A 20162-nucleotide genomic window follows, 5' to 3' on the forward strand; every position below is an offset into this window, starting at 1 on the left:
ACATCGCTGCAGTTACAACTGACACAGAATTGTACTGAATGATCTTACAACCACACCAGCTCTTCCCTAAAGCTCAGAAAAATTAGAGGAACATTGTCATCAGGTCTTAAAGAGATTAGCATTCTAAATCTATGTGTCAGTTAGTCAGATTTGTATATATGTATATAAATATGCACATACACATGTATAGATACTTGCGTGGGCTGTAAAGCTGAATAGGTATATGCACACACATACACAAATGCATATCCACAGTATGATGTAAGTTAGCTTTCTGTGTATCCTTTCTTTCTACTAGAAGTAAAAACATAAAGTCCCAGGGTGGTCGCTGCTGCTGACTCTGTGCATGTTAATAGGTGAGAGATACACAGACCAGATAGTGCTGTCAAGACAGCGATGAACCCCTGTACCAATTTTGCTTCAATCTGTTAGAAAGCCCCTGTGAAAATTAGTTGTCTTACTTCTCACAGAATATACAATCATGATAGGAACTTCACAGTTAATATCAAAAAGAACTTAAGTTACATTTTCCTGGAGATAATGACACAATGTCTCAGCTTATTTTATAGCATAAATTACAACTCCTCATTTGAATGGAATAATTTTGAGAAAACTTTGTCATTCAAATTTTTAACCTCACCTCCCCTGATTTTTTTTTTTTTTTTTTATTTAGGTTTCTTAGTTATCTTACAGGGGAAAGATAAACACTCAGGGGTAGCTATGGCTACTTTTAAAGCTAGCTCAAGCATGTAATTCCTGCTGGTACCCCAGAAATAATAGGAATAACCTTGCTGTGAGTTACATGGTATCACCTTTGCTTTTTCAATCTTGGAATGACCCAGTTCTTTTTATTTTAGATTAAATCCAATGGATATTATAAACCTTATACCAGGAAGCAGAAAGTCTGAAGTATCTACTTGGTGCACTAGGAGACTGGAGTAACATGACTATATGTGACTATTGCAAGGCTCTGCAAACATTTGGTTGGAAAAATCTTTGGGATAAAATGGGGCATTTGCAGAAAATAGCATAAAAGGGGACAGAATTTTAAACACAAAATAACCGTGTAAGAAAGAGGTAAAAATAAAAATGATTAGGTTTTCCCTAGTTATACATAATATTTTTAAAGTACATATTAAATTAATTTCTATTAACACAACTTCTGGCTTCCAGAGAAACTTAGGTTCAAATGCTTTACAAAAAAGGAATATTTTTCAACCATAGCTGAAAGTTAAATATGAATTCTTTAATCTTCTGATAAATTGCCTTTCTAAATGGTGGTGAAAATGGCATTAACATGACTCTGACATTCTGGCTGGGGTTGTTCCCACAGTACAACAGGAAAGGAATTAATTAATCAACAGGAAAGATGTGATGAAGTGAGAGGAAAACTGAACTATTTGCCCGTGCACTTTCTCCCATGCCTACATTTGATACAAATTTCTTCAGTCTTGTATCTGCTCTGGATTTTACCCAAAATTTCTCAGTCCACAGTGACTCAGTAGAACACTATTCATTTATTTATTTTGCTTAATCTGATTTACAGGTCCACTCAGCACGATTATACTGTTGGGGATTTGGGAACGTGGCCTGATTTGTATCCTAAATTAGAAAAGTAAATTTAGGTAGAGATGTGGATGTGGTTTGGGGGTGGGGGGTGGGGGGGTGGGGTAGGGGGCTGGGGAGGAGCACTATGTGCTTGCTTTTGCAGTCACTGTGGTAATACAAACAGCATTCCCCCCCCCACACACACACACACTACTAATAACTATGAAAAAATGAAACACTCTTCTTTCGAAAGGCATATAAATAATGAAAACTTCACAAAGTGCATGTGGTGAGTGTTTGTGTGAAATGTTTGTTCATCCTTCTATTTGTTAATATGTGTAAGTATGTTATTTCTCCCATTAAGTGCCCTGGAACTTTCTTTAGAGATTGCACTTCTCTGAGCCCAGCAGCAGCTGCACAAAACCAGCATTTTTGAGAGGTGCCCAAGGCTTGAGCAGGTGGGCAGGTGAGAATAAACACTTCAGTGGACGGGAAATTTATCTCCCTCCTTCAACACTCTGAGGCATGATGGATTATCCTACCTTCCTGTTATCCAAATAGAACATACTTTGCAATATTCTATTACTCAAATCGGACTACACTTACTGTGCCTCTTGACAGGTCATAACAACAAACTTTTTCTGAATGCCAAGTTCATTTTGACTCATATCATACCTATGTGATTTTAACCTTATCTGCCTGAAAGAAGTGCTGTCTCTTTACAGAATAGCTGAGAAGACATAGCTGTAAAAACAATGATAGGTTCATCAGGAAATCAGACCTAAAGGACTTGTGTAGTTTCCCAGACATATTGTTAAAAAAAACGCCAAAACAAAACAAAAGAAAGAGAAGCCTGGCATTAATTCAGATATGCAGGTGTAAGAGAAGGAATCAATAGGTTTGCTCCATGATAGATTCAAGCAGTAGCAACTGCTTAGAGCAACAGGGTGTGGGGGTCAGCCCCGGCTCTTCCACTTTCTTTCTTTTTCCACATAAACTGGAGGACCAGTTGAGTTTTAGAGATCCAGGTGAGAAGCCTTGACTTACTTCTGCTTTTGCCACAGCATCGTGACTTTTGATATCTTTGATCTCATAACATAAGTGACGTTCTACTTGACCCATTCAAACCAGGAGAAGAAAAACCTCATAATAATTTATCAGGTAATCACAGATCTTTCATTAACCCTTTTTTCTCCTATAGGTCTGTTTGGGATTGGCTAATGTGAATCATATGAGACTGCTAATGCTTTTGCAGAGGTAGAATGTGCATGCTCTGCAAAACGTGAAGGGTAGGAAACAGATACCGGCTCTGTGATTGTTCCTCTCTTACACAAGCACAGTAGGTTATGGGAACTGAAGATGGAAATGGCAAGAATGCTCAAAGAACCATGCTTCCCTTTATGTCCTGTCTTAGGTAGGTCTTGTCCACTATTTAAAGGGGGGGGGGGGGGGGGGGGGGGCGGGGGGAGCAGGAAGAGGGCTAGAATGTAACCAAATATTTCTCACTAAAAGTTTCTGAAATCTTCTGACATCAGAAATATAAAATAGGCATTGACATATGCAGGAATGGCACAGCTATGTGAAGAGGAAAATGCTGATACTCCAAACGCTGCCACAGAAAGAATGTAACTAAAGGAAATACAAAAAATCAGTTTTGACATTTCAGAAAATAAGTACCAATCACAACAAATGCATAAAATCAATTTATTTTCGTTGTATAGACAATGTTAATCTATATACATCATCTTTTTCTATTCAGTATTTTGAAGGAAAAGGAAGTATTTTTGAAAATAAACATGTATATGTAACATTTTATTCAAGTAGCAAAAATGTTAATGTGGAACTATATCAAATGGAAATTGTGATTTCTTTCCTACCTCTATATTTAATACATTCAAATAGATATATTTTAGGTTTATATTCTTACAGTTGTCAACTGGAATTGGTTTAAAAATTACTAAAATACAAGAAATTGCCATGATTTGAAACTGCAATGAACAAGGACAGTATTTCAAATGGTACATGTAGGTATTATTTGTCACAGTTGTGTTCATCTGCATTCACCAAATAAACATACATCCTGTTAGAAACAAGCCCATTTAAAAATCTGCCTACTGATGGAAGATTTTAGTGAATCAGGCTTGATTTTTCCCTTATTCATTACTCTTCTCTGAACTCTGCCTACTTTAACATGTCATCTTAACTTGTGAACTCTTCACAGCAAGAACTGTTTTCTTCAAGGCTGCCCAAGCACCTGCTCAGGAGCTGGTGCTGGTTGAAATAAGAAAAATCAGACACAGCATTGCTCGAAGGCAAAGCGAACATTTGGGTCCCTGAAGGGGCGCATTTGGTCTCAGGGGAGGGTGATGCCGTAACTGTGCAGCCATCACATTTGAACTGCTGCAGGATCCCACCCTGATGAGGTTCCCCATGATATTTCTCGTGTTCACCCAGGGGACTGAGCCAAAGCATCTTGATTTCAATGAGCTTTATACTGGACCTTGGCTGCCAAGAGTTGCTGGATCATCCAGGGCCAACCACAAGCATCACAAAATGGCCAACATACCTCCCCATTAGCAAGTGTAAGTTCAAAGAATCACGTTCTGGTGACAGCTGATGTAAAGGCAGTATTAGACTGCTGAAGTGGCAGGAGCAGAGCTTGGTGAGTAGGCTTCTTCAACACAAATTTGAAGAGCAGGGTTCTTTCAGAGCTGTCATATACATTACTTACCACAGCTTCCTCAATACTTAGTGACTTCATAACTGCTGAGATCCCTGTGATCTTCTGCCTCTCACCCTGGCAGAAGAACTACCACTTGTTAGACCAAGGACACAGTTGCCTCAGTGCTGGCAGCTTTGCTCACTGAACTGCAAATGCAAGGGGCAGTGTCCACACCCAGATCCCTTCTCACATCAGCCTGGTCCTTCCCAGAGCTGCGTTATATGCAGCAGCTGTAAAATTGTCCCATTTCAGTACTGCATAACAGATTGCAGATCAGTCTGTGTAACAGATCTACCTGTGTCAGGCAGGAATTTTTCTGACAATAGAGTGTCTTCTCAGGGAAAGCTTGGCTGGGCCTGTGTCTGTCCTGCAGACCAGACCTGATGAGCAATGCAGGCAACTGATGGGGAACGTGGGAAGTTCACCTGTATAAATGAGATTTTATTTCCCTACTTGTGCTTTCTGTATGTTATCTTTTACCAAGGATTTTAATGTTTGTCTCCACATCTTCACAATTCACTACATTAATGTATACACTACAGTAGCCCAGCCAACTGCCATTTAGCTCCGAACAGTTAATAGTTTTTTAAAGACCATCCTCAGTAAAAATATTTTAATAGAAGTAATTTCAATCCTCCTCCCCTCTCCTTCCAGATAATGCAGAGGGAGAGAAGCACCTGGAAGCATCTACACCAATCACACATCCGATGGAGGTGAAGACACTCCTGGCTTTTGCCGAAAACCTCCACAAAACCTCTAGATTGTTCCGGCAGTGTCCCAGCAGGCTGGTGATGGCCTGGGGCAGGGAGGAAGAGGAAGGGAGAGGTTGGGTTATGAAGTGAAAACCACAGCCAGGAGCTCTCAGGGAAATGAAAACAACTTATATTTGGAAAAGCTGATAAATCTGTTGGTATACAACAGTTCTGCATCCTCCATCTTCCTTCATCGCTGGGGGAGCCCGTCCATTCCCCGTGACTCCAATGGCTGAGCAGAGTCTGGTCTGCCGTGGGGAAGTTCAGGCGGAGCACACCGGAGCACACAGTGTGGCGCTGAAAACAAGCTCATAAAGACCGGTGTGGTTCAGAAATGAAACCCTGACAAAAACATGTATGTGGTGGCATTTCCATTGCCATCTGAGCAGAGGGAACAAGGCACAAATAAATATGAAGTCTGAAATGTCTCCAGAGCAATGAAACAAGTTTTCATTGTAATCTCACTACTTTCTCTACATTAATTGCATATCAAAGCAAGACACAAATTCTGATTTTAAACCAGGTGTATTTTTAAAAAATTACTTCATGTAGTTAAGATATGCAGTTCTTATGGAATGATGCTGAAGGTGGATGATCTGCCTTTATTCTGTTAACTTTTTTATTCTCTTTTTTTATTGGCTAAAATTCTTTTAAAATAAGATTCTTCTAATGAAAGTAGGTTTGGAATGTCCTATCTCCGACTGTGATTTTATCTGCCATTTGGTTAAGTAAAAGGAGAACAGGCAGGTGGTGGGTGAGTCATCATCGGACAGTATCCTGGGAGGACTTCAGGAGCTGCATCTTTCAGTCTGAATTTTCCCATTGTAAAAGCCTTGCCACACACAATAATGAGGAGACAGGTTGCAAACGCAACAAGAAAAGGTTTAAATTCTTCCTTTCTCCATTTCTTCTTCCTTAATTGTTAAAACAGAAACTAAAAATTAGCTTTAACATTGCTAATTTGAACTTTCTTAGAAGTATGAGAGACCCTGCTCTCTGCTCAGAAGACCAGCTAAGAGCTCCATCCTGTAACAATGACTTGACACCATTAGTAAATAGTACAGCTCAGCAGGACTATGCTCATGAATCACGATATGCCTATGCTTAAGGGTTTTAATCTTTTGGACGTCAATAGTTATACAGCCTGGTCAGTTCACCTTTCTGGCAGCATTTGAGATCATCATATTTACAGATAAATTCACAGGAATTTTTGAAACTATGAGACTCAAGAACATAACCTGTTGTCTGCAGCTGTACAAACTGTGATTTAAAGGCAAGGTTATAATTTGTATTGGTTTGGTTTTTTGGTTTTGGGTTGTGGGGTTTTTGGGGTTTTTTTGATTACTTAACACCCTATAGTCTACTCTGGTTAGACATGTTATAGCCATTGCTGAACTGCACTGTAGCAACACACCAAAAAGACAGCTGGCCCAAGCATGATGTTTCACACCAGTCTGTTACTGCTAGGAGACAGTGAAGCTCCAGTGATTGACGCAGATGAGCTGGTCTGATTCATTTATCCTTGCTCTTCATACAAAATTCAGACAAAGAAGCTAGAAGGTCTGAAAGATTAACACTGAAATGCAATATGTCATGGATTCAGAGAGTTCTAGTTTTATACATTTTTTTTTAAGTTTACAAATCAAAAAGACCCAAAGATAAAAGTTTGCTGCAACAAAACTAGAAGTCACAGTTCTACAAACAAGTTTTGTAGACCACATTCTAGAAATCAAACAGTTTATCTGTTTTTTCAAGTTTAAAGATATATCTACATAAATGACTGAATTACTAAAATGGAAAAAAAATATTTTACAAAGAAAAATGCATAGTTTCTGGTCAGTTAACTGAAAAATATTTGTCTCTTAAATAACTAGAATATAATACACTTTTCAGCATCATCCATGCTTGTTTTGCATTAGCTCTAGAAATATGAATTAATTGAAATGCCAGGGATGTTTGCTTTAATACACTGTTTAAAATATTGCCAAATTTTGTTATCAGACTATATGGACATATGGTTTTGTTTAACAACCTGCACATATTTTTGAAAAAACAGAATGCACACATTATTTTGACTCAGAATGTCCCATGCAAAGAACTATCAAGGATGATTAACTAAAGTAATTTCTGCTTAGAACAAGACAACTTTGAAGAACAATTACATCCTGGGAAGTTGGCAACACAAGAATCTTGATCTGATACTTATTGGACAGACAGCCAAAGTTGTGTCATTGAGCAAACTACCTTTGTTATAAAAATCACACACCCTACACAAGGTACCCTGGCCCACAAAGAGACCCTTCCTCAATGAATGTGCGTAGTTAACCAATAAGACTGTGTAACTTTTCTGTAGATTACCATCCAGTGTTAAAGGGTTGGAAGTTAACAAAGTAATATCCATGTAACCGTGTATAAGTCTGATTGTGGAAACTACCAAGGTGTGCTAGTCCACCTAGCACCCAAACTTGTGCAACTTTGTATTAAGGGCAATATCTTGTATTAGACTTTTTATTTGATTCTACACCCTGGGTAAGGAACTCAGTTTTGAGATGATAAAAGGGCTCTTTCCATCAGAAAGGATGAAGAGTTTTATGGGATATATGAGACCTTTCTTCTGGTCATCTCATTTTTTTTAAAAGCCCTATTTTGGTATATGACAGTAAAGAATAAATGAAACTCGGCACAGTAAAAGATCTGAAGAAACGCCATACAGATGCTTGTCACTAGCCATTACAATGGGTTCCTTCACTTTGTTTTCCAATGAAATGGCCTTGGACATAGTCCTACCCAGTGTAACTGTTTCCTTGTCTTTGTTGCTTTAATCGTACAGCTATAACATGCTAAAGGGGCATGCAAAACTGTTATAGAAAAGGTAGTCCTGATTCTTAGTAGCTTACGTCTGAATTGAGCAAGAAGGACAAGAGTGAACACAGCTTGAATGATTTTCCAATGCAACTCAATGTCTGAGCTAGAAATGCAGTTCATGTCCTGTCTACTACCTTAATCCTTTAAGTATGAAATACTTGAGTTTGCCTCAGGATTTTTGGAAAGCTAAAACTTGAGGTGATCTGGCAGATTAATGGGTGGGAAATCCAGCAAGAGCTACTTAGTACAAAGACACCACCTTTGGCTCTTTGTCCTTGAACCAATTTTTGCAAGCTGGATGGTTATTTAGGAGACTCCCCTTTAGCCTTCAGTTCTCTAGGTTGAATAAATGCAGTTCTTCTCATCTGCCCCTGGACATCGTATCCTCCAACCACGTGACCACTCAGCAGCCTTTGTTGGACTTTCTTGTCCTTCTTTCCTGCCCTGAGGAACCCAAAACCAGGCACAAGACTCTGAAGGCAGACTCACCAATGGCAAGCAGATGAGAAGCAATCCTTTGCTGATAACAGCTACTGATAACATTAACAATAATAATAATAAAACAATGACAAAAGGTAATAAATATATGAAGTTTCATATATCTTTTATACAGACCTTGCTGTGTTTTGGGACATTTGCCTTTTGTTTGTTTTTTTCCCTGTGGGAAACTTAAAATCAAAAAAAGAAAGTAAGCAAAAGGTAAAAAAATCAAACTGAGTATTGAAATATCCTATGCATGACACATGCATTTTTAGTAGGGTGCCTTTCTTTTTTGTAGTGAGAACTACATGCCTAGCCAAAACAGTTCTGCAGACACAAAATCATTGTACCAAGCTTAGATCATTAATTCCACTTTATTCGTGAGGAAATGGCTATATTCAGATTCAATAATTTCTTTACAGTCTCTGAAATGCTCTACATAAGTATAAAGGTGAATCTCATCTATTAGTTATCATTTTCTCTGTGAATGAATCCTTCCTCTTTTCTGCATACATTAAAACATTTTCTTCTTCAGAGTACTTTTGTCACCGGGCATCCCTTAAAACTCAAGAAACCTCGTTAACACAGTGCCTTTTGTTAAAAAGCAGGTGCCACTTAGTCCATTTGATGTGTGTTACTGCTGCTTGCTGAACAGCAAACCACTTCTGAAGTAGAATGTGTTTTTTTGTCACCTGGAACACACAACACTATGATTTCACATCACTGGGAGGGATTTGCTAGCTGCCATAAGAAGAAAATAAACAGTCTTTGTAAGAATGCATTTAGCCTGGTGTTCTCTTTTTGGCAGGAAACTTGGGTGTGCCAGCTACAAGGCTGCTCCTGGGGAGGAGGCTCCAGGAGAGGGGAGGCTTCTGTTTATTTCCCCTTTCCTATTTTTTGTTGTTCTGGCTTATAACGAGCAAGTCTGATGTTTGCTGTTCATGCTGTCATGAGCATTCACAGGTATCCAAGGTCACAAGCCAGACCTGTGGTCTCTTTCTCATTTCTCATGTTTTGTTGGCTGCTTTCTGCATACGTTAGTGTTTAGGCTGAAACTGCAGAGTAAGAGCAGACGGGGAAACATGAACTAACATAGTAGGTGTCCTACAGAGGGGAAACACCTGGGAGATGAGATGGATAAATTTATTCCTTACTACTGAGTATAGCTGAGGAATAAACCTTGGAGTAACCACCTGGTACTAGTTTTACTTGTGCCATATGCTACATGAATTTCACATGAAAGCTTATTTCACAGAATACTTAGAATGAAGAAATAAGAAGACAGAAAAAGGATGAAAACCGTGGGCTGTACTGAGTCTTAGGCACTTGATATGAGTCTGCAGTGCACCAAAAAGCTACAACTTTACTCAAATTTTTCATTTTTTCATCTCTTAAGTAAAACCTTCGATATGTGCACTTGAAAAATTCTGCCACATGGCACAACCATATTTTCCTCTAGAACAAAAAACCAACCTCACATGATAGTAATGAATTACAACTTTTGATGTTGCTGCTGGAAAATGTTTTGACACTACAGAGCTAAATTTGTATAGCGTATATCAAGTCTTTTGCAGGCTGGTGATAAACTTAACCAAAGTAGAAATGGAGAAGTACATTTGTCTCTATAGCCATGTTCACATTTAAAAACATCCCCTTTAGGCCTAAATTGCTCCATTCTTAAAGTTTCCATCCTATCATACCAAACTGTCTTAAATAACATGGATAGATGAGCAGCCTAAAGCAGCTAAAATCAACTTTACTGCATTGACTGTCTGTTTTAATTATTTACAGTTGATTAACAATTATTGCAATTTGTTGAGGCTGTGATTTGAACTGTCTCCTTAAAGACAATGGAATAAATGTATTTTAATAAATTGTTTCAGTCAGTTATAGAAACACAGAACAGCTGTAAGAATAAATTATTACCTTTGCTCCTCATTTTTTTGATTCTGTGAGAAATGATAGATATGATGTCTTTTATTTTTATTTTTTTTTCACTCCTGCTCAATGAAGCCTTAAATACATATATTTATAGGTCTATAGATAGATATTCTTTTTTCCTGGAATATGGGAATTTGTTGCCTGCCTTCATTCAATGCACTACAAGGAAAGTTTATCTGACTTGCAAAACCATGCCATTTTATTATTGTGAATGACAGTGTGTTCTTTGTAAGAGAAAATTATGTGTCTCATTCACATTTACTTCGCTGTTTCAACCAGAAATTAGAAAAAAATATTTTTTATAACACCTCTCACTGTGCCTTGTGATTGTAAACTGAATCCCCTGGGCCAAATTCAGAGAGCCACGAAGTTCAATGGCAAACATACTGTCCCAAAGTTTTAATTTTGTGTTTTCCTATATTAAACTTTCTTCAATAACCCAGAATTAATGCTTCCATATTGTGTTACATAATATCACCAAGCAACTCGAATATGATTTCAACTGCTTATATATTTTCTACCAGAAAATCATTAACAAAGTATATCAAAAGATTTTGATATTTCTCCTGTTATTATATTCGGGCACAAGGAGTAGGACCTTTCTTTCTTCTGGATAGTACAGATCTTCAGAGTCATATATATCCGCTAAATCAATACTACAGTCTGAAAAAATGAGAATCCCTTTTTTTTTTTTACATTATGTGATAATGGGATATTCTAAAAGCTTCCTAGGACATTCGCTTAGAGTTCTGTTTCATGACATTTGTTCACAGTTAAAAATTGGTAATATAACCAGTGGATTTAAATGCATTCACCGGTCAGTAAGTGTATGCAAGCTGCTTATCTATTCCTGTGTATAACTGTTTGGTTAAAAGCGATGTAAAAATAAAGTGATGAAACGATGTTCTCATTACATAGGAAGGACCCACAGGGTTAGAGGATCTTGGCATCTTGCAATGAATTCGTGTGATCCATAACAAAAGCTCAGGGGATGTGTCTCTAATTTCCACAGGAAACAGAGTATGTTCAAACATGGGGCCAAAGTGCTTCTTGGCTGGTACCACTGAAAATGCTGATGCATGCTTATGAGCTTATTATTTATTAAATACTTGGACCTGAAAACCTGTAATAGAAGTTGCTGAATGAATTTTTCTCAAGGTACTTTTTCTTCCTTATATGGCTTATGTAGCAGATTAATGGATAATTTTATCAGAGTGAACTCTTTGCTCATTGTTTTGGGTACTTTAAGACAAGTCCCTGGATTATAAAATGTGCCTCTGAGGAAAGTCTCACTGGGAGGAAGCCTATGAGCTGCCAGATTCCACCTGATCTCAGGCCATGTCTGTGCAGGAACCAGCCTGGATGGCTGCAGGGTAAGTGGAGGAGACAGGCTTGGAGGAAAATGTTCCTCTCCTACACCAGTGATGTTCCTGAACAGAAATCACCAAGTCATCATGACAGACTTTCAAAAGCTGAAATGTTGTCTTCCACTCTGTAAATGGTTTTCACCACATTTCTACTAAAGTAAAAGTAAACTTTAATAGAAATAGCAAGTGCATTTTTGGTTTAGTAACAATAAAAAGGGTGAATTGCACAGCAAAATAACTGCATAATCAGGTCCTAATACTTATGGCATTTACTAACACACTAAAGGAATCTCCGGGGATCTCTTCTCAGGGGCTAGAAAATAATTTTCAAGATCATAGTAGTTCTAAACCTCAAAATAACTCTTTAGAAGTGTAAATGAGATAGAGCTGATGCTGTCATTTTCTGGTTTCCTATCCAGTTGAGAATTCAACACATAAAATCACATTGCCAAACATTTCATGGTATGCTAGGATCACTTTTAGCAGGCAGCAAAAAACCTGGCATGTACAAAAGATAGATAGTGATTAACCAGGCCTTCTGCCTTCAGGTTGGTCAAAATAATTTTTTTAAAGAATTAAAGTGAATGTGAATATATTGATTGCAGTCCATGTATTGACTTTTTTGAGAAGGAAAAGCAAAAGGGGCTAAAGAGAGGGACTGAGTGACCTGAAGTCTTTCTCTCATTTAGAATTATTACCCTCAAGAAAAATTTGAGGTCTCCTACATACTGCCACATCTCCCCTCCCCACCTCCCCCCCCCCCCCCCCAAAAAAAAAAAAATATGGAAAAAATGTAGATGAAAGGCTGTGTAATGTAGCTCAAATTGGTGACAATTAGTATGCTGCTGGAAAGCCATAGAAAACTGTAATTTTAAAACTTATTTATGATTGTTATCAGTATGGGACTTAGTCACTGCTCACAATCACTTTGTGCTAGGTGCTGTACAAAAATTGTTAAACGTTGGTCTAGGTACAGACCAAGAGATAAGGGATACAGAAGGATGAGGTCATACATGGATGTCTTAACCTACAATAAGAGGTAATTTATAAAGCTTTTGGTCTGTGCCACTAAGAATATGTGACCTAAAGATGTAAATGAAGTTATCATCTTTTCTGCTTTACAAATGAGCATCTTAGACAGTTAATGACAGTAAATTGGGCAGGCATACTGATTAAGAAATTAAACTCCTTCTGAGCCCCACTTCAGTTTCACCCACAAAAAGAATTATATTCTATCTGCCTTACATGAAGTTATCTGTGGAGACATGTAGTTACATAAATATTAATAATAATTTTGACAACCCTTTGTGTACATAATGCATTAAATACACACACTGAAGAATTCAAGGCATTGCAATTTCCATCACATCTACATCATACAAGAAATCTAACTTGTTCACAGGTGTCAGAGACATGTTTTTTGTGAATGCTGGCCAATGGGCTGACATTTGCATAGTCACTTATCTGGTGTAACTCATGACCCAGGTTCTCTCACTGACAGCTTAGAGTGTTGTGTTTGTTAATGTAAAGCACTCAGGTGTGTTATAGATTATGCATGTAGTCTCACAACATAGGTTAAAACATAAAAATGATACATAAAAAAGTTATAACTGGGCTGTTATCATTTGTTTTATCATAATTTTAATTTTGCTTTTCAGTATATGTTGAAAGGATTAGGACTGGAGTATGCAAACAGTCTCTCAAGCAACTCATATTACTGTAGCTAAATCAAGAATGCACTACTTTTAAAGTATGAAAGGCTCTTTATCATTCTTACAGTTTAGGAACATACAAGAAAGACTAACAGGTAGAGAAAATAATTTCTGTAATTTGCAAGAAAAGGACTTCAGCAGTAAGGGGGATATAGATAAGAAGGAACCAAAGTTTCCATTGCATGATTTTGGGGTTCTTTTAGAATGCACAGCCTTATTTCTCAAGTTCATAAATATGAGTTTAAGGTTAATCAAATGCCTAAATATTTTGCTGGACTGCATCACAAAACTAGTAGCCAGCTTGAGGTAAATTTCCTTCCTTCAGGCTGCATAGGCAGATGAATTTTTCTCAGTTTTCCAAGGGCAATGCAGCCCTTCCAGCTTTGCCATTTTACTCTGCTCAGAAGCTGTTCACCTCAGGAAATACAGAAATGCAAGAAAAGCTTCAAGAAAGTTTGCATTTAATTTTTTTGTGTTTTATGGTTTATTTATTAAAACAAACAGTTCTTCCAAATTAGAACAAATATAACACTCAGGCTAGGAATGTGAAATTTGCTTACTAGTTATGGGAGGTCTTTATAGGAAATTCCTTTAAGAATCCTAAAAGGACGAAAATGATGTAAATTTTTATATTGTAACTGCTCTTGCCTGTTTTAAGTGAGCTCATATTTCACTCATAGAATATTTCTACTGGAAGAAAGTCAGTGATCAGATGATAAGTAAGTAGTCTGGAGGAAAGATGTGAAGGCAATGTAATGGAAAAAGCATAGAAAAAATGCTTTAAGCAGAAAATTCAAGAAACAAACTGGCAGTGGAAAGTTGAATGCAATGGAAGTTAAACAGTTTTTATGCTGTTTTAGAGGTATGACAACTTAGTTGCATTTTTTTGCTGTCATATTTATTTATTGATGATACAATAATCTATTCAAACTGGTAAGAGCTGAGGACACTCACAGCTGGCAGGAGGTGTTCATCAAGTGCTAGGGGAGTGCTGCCTGCAGCGCTGAGGAGACGGTTTTCTCTGAAGAAGAGATTTGTCTCCTGTTCCCAGCTATAAATCTTCACGCTGAGGAAAGAGGCTGGATCTCACTAAGTCTGGGAAATTATTTACCACGACTTTTTCAAAGCTGCTCTGATTTTCAGTTTTCCTGTCTCAAACTGGAGCTTTTAAATTCCCAGCAGAGGGCTGTGCTTTTGGTGCTCTAACAGACCAGATCAGTTCACCACAGCTCCCAACACAGCCACAGGAGGAGGGTCAGGGGACATCATCAGCACACCTGATTGTCTCCCCTCTGCTCACTGTTCACTCCCTAACTGGTTTGCACCATCAGCTGTAGAGCTGCTCTCCAGCACACTGCATGCACTAACACCTGGGGTGGAAGTACCTGGACCCAGTGGATGCTGACCCAAACTAAACAGCAGTTGGTACTACTCCATGCCAGGTTACCACAGCCAGGAGGTAAAAGGTAATCAATGTCTTTGCCATACCAAATGGCATCTCCATCGCCAAGATCAGAACTGGCACTGTGACAGGAGGGTGTTGATTTTTATAACAGAGATTCAGACACATCAGGTGCAGGGAAAAGGATGCAGTTGATCAAAGCCTTGGGAATTCCTCAGCTTAGCCTTAGGCCTGAGCCTTGCACCTGACAATCAATCTTATACACTGATAATCTTTCATGAAGAATAAGAGTTGAAATAGCAGTTAGACTATGGTAAAATGTGGGATAACATAGATTACCTGAGATGAATTTTCACTTCCCTGTGCTCTGACTTTTTAGCTCTCAGTCAGGGAAAAAAGGGGAATAAGGTGAAAAGGAAAAAAAGGTAAAAAAGTTTCCAGTATTGTCCTAGAAAAAACTTGCTGCTTATTTCCCACCAGAACATAAACACCTTGCCTGTTTCAATGAGATTATTGTAGCAGAATATTACATATACCTGCATGCAATAGATGGACAGAGCCACAGAATTTGGTGAAAAAAATTCATCTCAGGCTCACTTGTCTGTAAAGTGAGACAGCAGTGGTATTTCAGTAATCCATTTTAGTTCTTGTTTGTTTGTGTCATACAGAGCAGACCTTGTTATTTTTTCTCATAATATTTTTTTTTTCATTAGCAAAGTTCCTGAATATTTCTGACAGTTCAGAAATGCCTGGAAGTTAGTGGATCTCCCCAAGTGGCAGTGTCCTTACTGTGCATTCAGGCCTGTGGGATTTGCATTACAGTAAAGGAAGGAGAGCGCTGTGAGTGACTTCTCTTTTCAAGCAAATTTCTGTGGCTTGTCAACATCTGTTCACTGCTGATGGGAATAAAAGCAGCCAATCCTTCCCACTCACCATGCAGGAACTGAAACAAGGGTTTGCCGTGTCAAATCCTGTCCCTGATCTCTCCTGGCACTGCTGCCATAATCGCCTGAAAGCAGCAGGAGAAACATCTTTTTCTAATGCGATGATTTCCCTGCTGGTGTAACAAGTGAATCCCAGGCTGATGTAACAGTACTGAACTCTGTAGTTGATTCAAGACCAGACCAAAGTGGTTTGGCCCCAGAGTTTGCTCATTACAAACAGTTAGAGAAGCTGGAGAAGGTTTAGTAGCAGTTGCAGGGCTGAGAATGGTGCAGAAGTCTACTGTGAGTGCAGAACTGGACTCAGTGTGAGGAGGCACTGCACCTACTTTGTCATCTCAAAGAGGTGACTCAACAACATGAAAGCTGCTGTTTTACCAGCGTTGTTGGTGTCACACAGCTCGGGCACAGTGCATGTGGTATTTCTCACCACAGTGCCCCTGTGATGCCCCTGGTCATGGGGATGGGAAAAAGCTTCTCTTGGGTTTGGATTTTCATTCAGTGCCTTTTACTCACATACATTTTTTTCCCGGTGTTGGGTCCTACAGGCTCTCAAAGGCCACTTGCTGAGCTAATTCTAAGAAGCAGCTTAGCAGTTTGAGCTGGCAAAGTGATGCCTTTCAACTTGCCTCATCATCCCTCTGTGCATTCTTTTTATGACATCTTCCAGCTGGTTGTTCTCTGCTGGTATTGAATTTTAGCATTTGTAAATTCATATCCAGTGGTTGCAACAAAATAAGACGATGCTCTGACAACTCACATTGTGAACTGTTACAGTGTTAACGATGAGTAAATAAATTTATGACCTTGCTAAATTCAGAGATATATCAAAATACTTCTATACAATAAATTATGTGACTCCAAGCAGTGTTATTTGCCATTTTATGTAATTGTACAGTTAAAGGGGGCTGAGAACGATGAGAAATAGGGTGATGACATATTTACAAGATTGGATATAAGGACTATAACATGACAAACAAAAGCAAGTAAGTGATGAACCATATCATAACAACAGAGTAATCAGGCTCTAGCTATGTGACCTAGTGCGAGTCATTGTGGTCTTACAGTAACAAATGGTGGCAGATGGTAATGTATATCATGCAACATTTACAAATGAAGACTTTCTGGTTTATTTACATGCTCACAAGATTTCTAATACTCTGATATATTTAGCCAACAGACACAAATTCTTTTTACTGCTGTGCTTTCCCATACTCACGTTTGAAAACTGAAGTCTTAATTCAGTAGTGCTTTTAAGGCTCTCTGTAGGCTTAATGGTAATCAGGCTCATCAAAGCTCTACACTGCTGTGTTGGATGCTCAGAAATTTCTTTTCCAACTAGCTGTTTACTCCTTGCACGAAGTTGTGTAGGTTGCATCTCCTTCAGGCTCATCAGTCTTCAGAGGAACCTAATGAAGCTCAGCTGAGCATTCCTGGCTGTTTGTATCAACAGCAGTTTCTCTTGTCTGATGCTGGCACAGTTCTACTAATTTCAATTGTGCTATGCAAGATGGAAATCTGGCCTGTATCTGAAAAAGCAGCTAGAAGCCAGTCTAGAGCTATCTGTCTAGTGGTAAAGGTAATCTGGCTGCGATGCCCACAGAAATCAAATGTTTCATGTTAGTATTCATATGCAACATTGAAAACTTATTTTTTCTTTACCCTGTGCTAGTTCACATCACCCTTTACACTCTTGGCAGAACCACCACAAAGGTGATGCAGGTAAACGTAATGACAAAAAAGGACTTCTCAGCTGGGAACCCTGAGACATCCCTGATAAGCTCAGAGGAAACCTCATAGATGGGGAGTAGTTGGCAGCACAAAGAAACCTTGATGTGTGCTAAGGAACTGGCCTTCCAGGAAAACAGGAATCAGCAACCACTATTCCAGAAACGGGTTTATCTATGTTAAAAAGGTATAAAAACTAACTAACTCACAGCCTATGCAAAATGAGCTTCCCTGCTTGTAGTGTGTGTAATACACACACTTGCTTTCCTAGTGGTAACTTTGTGATAACTGGTTTGGGGGGGGGGGGGGGTGGGGGGGGGGGGTGGGGGGGGGGTATACACAAATATATTTGTTTTTAATTACAGAAATTTTGCAGTAATTTTTAATAAAGGAATTTTTAAAACCCTGGACCTCCATGTACTCATGCATTGCTGAATCCTGAGAACCCCAAGAACACCACAGTCATGATTTTTACATACCTGTCCTCCAAATTCAAAGGATAAAATCATGTTGCTTCTACAGTCTTCCCCTGAACATCATGTAAATCTCTCACAAGTGTTGTGGGGCTGAGGAAACACCCCTCAGTCTCTGCCACGTTTTACTGCAGTCTTGTCTCCATGTTCATCAATGATGAAGTCAACAGTCTTCAAAATTGAAAAATAACCAATATTGAGAAATGAAAATAAATGGATTAAGGTCTGGGAGCTATCATTTGACTGCAGCCAGGTGGGGTTTTCAACTGTTCTGAGGGAGAATAAAGTGATCAGACTTAATTTGCTACTCTTTGGGAGGTCTGGTGTTTCAACTTGTATCAACAACAAAAGTGCTATATTTTCTGCATGTCCTATACTCCTCAGTGTGATGCAAGAAATGGAAAAACATAGGGGTTTGTTGTTGTTGGGTTTTTTTATTATTCATTTATCTTTCTTTTCTGCTATCTGTTGTCATATCCACTCATACCAGCCTTTCTGTGATATTGTATCTTTGTGAAATAGGCTTTGATACACAGACCTTTCTAGGATCAAAATTCTACAGCCATTCCACCAAAAGTAAAGCACATACAGCTATTCCACTCCTACTTCACAAGCACGTTACTGAATTGTAGCTACAAACTTGAGTATTTCATCATCTGGTCAGTAAGAGAAAATCAGTCTACCCTGAACCTGTCAGAGACCCATTTCTGCTCTTAAAACAAACTTGCTAAAATGAACAATTTCCATAGAACACATTTTATTTTTTTCCTAAAAAATGTTTTCTGACAAAAAATAAAACCTCAATAATTAGCTGCTTTTACTGAATTGTGTAAAAAAATTAAGGACCTATATTTTGCTGGTGATTGTATGATCAAGACAAGAATGAATGAGCAGCAGTAATGCTAGGATCTGTTATTACCGTCTGGCAAAACAAGACAGAAAACTTAACATAGTAGTAACCATTTATAGTAGGAGTATTTTTAATAGCCTTTCTTATTCTACTCTGTTAAAACTTTCCTCATTAAACTCAAGAACAGTATTATTGCCACATTCATGAACTTACCTATAGATCACATAGCAAACTATTCAAAAGCACAAACGAATGTAATTGTAACGTAGTCAGTCTTGTAAAATAAGATTAAAATCCTTTGTTAAACATCTGACTTTCAAATAAGACAACCAGCATATGGGAATCTTTGTTGTTCAGTTAATTTGTTTGAGTAAAGGAATAATATTTTGAAGCGTCATAGTTTGCTGTCATGCCGCTCTAAAGGGTCTGTTGCAGATGCATTTGAAAGACTTTGTTCACCTGGAAGAGATGGAAATCAATATGGTTTGACAAACAGCACTGTAATATTGCTGGCTTTATGAAAATGAAAGAATTTTCTCCCACCATCTTCATAAGAAGTTCCTCCAGGAAACTTGTTCTTACTTGGAAATCCTCAAAATGAGGAAGGTTGTGCTGAATACCACAAAGATACTGGAAGCTTTTCCTTGTTTAGGTTTCTCCACATTTCATACAAATATCTCTATTCTGTTTTCTTCGTTTTGGGTTTTTTTTTTCCTTTTTTTTTTCTTTTTTTTTTTCCTTTTTTTCAGGAAAAGGAAGGCTATGTAGTTTATTAATGAGAGATCTGATGGCCTAGATCCTTCTTGTAACTCTGAGTTTATTTTGCATGAGGGATTTCTCCGTAATGGTTTTCTTCTGTGAATCCTGAAAAATAATGATGTGCTAGATTCTTTCATCTCTCTTTTTTCATATTTTTTTTATCATAGTTTGAATCCTTTCAAATTTCTTAGAGGAATTTTGTGAATGGAATTTTTATTTATTTCAGATATTTTTATGGGTTTGAACTAAATAAAAATAAAACTATATACATGTAGTAAAACTATATCTACGTGGAGACACACATTCGCACATATGTTTATGTATGCAATATGTATGTATATTAAAACAATAAAATAGAATCAAATGTTTGTTGCCCATTTCTTGAAGTTGTGTAAAAGTTTTGGCATGACAGTTTACAAGAGATGGAAAACTTGTTAAAAGTGTATCAAATATGAATATCCAAAAATTTCCAGAAGTGCCCCTGAAACTGGAAATAAGTTTACATTGGAAATTCACAACTCTGCACCTACAGGAGTGCTCCCTGTTGTGGAATACCAGTATTGCAGCACTCCTGGGTCACTCAAGGCAGTTCAGAAATATAGGCGGGGGGTGGGGGGGAGGG

The sequence above is a fragment of the Falco biarmicus genome, chromosome Z (assembly GCF_023638135.1).
Source record: "Falco biarmicus isolate bFalBia1 chromosome Z, bFalBia1.pri, whole genome shotgun sequence".
Lineage (NCBI taxonomy): Eukaryota > Metazoa > Chordata > Aves > Falconiformes > Falconidae > Falco > Falco biarmicus.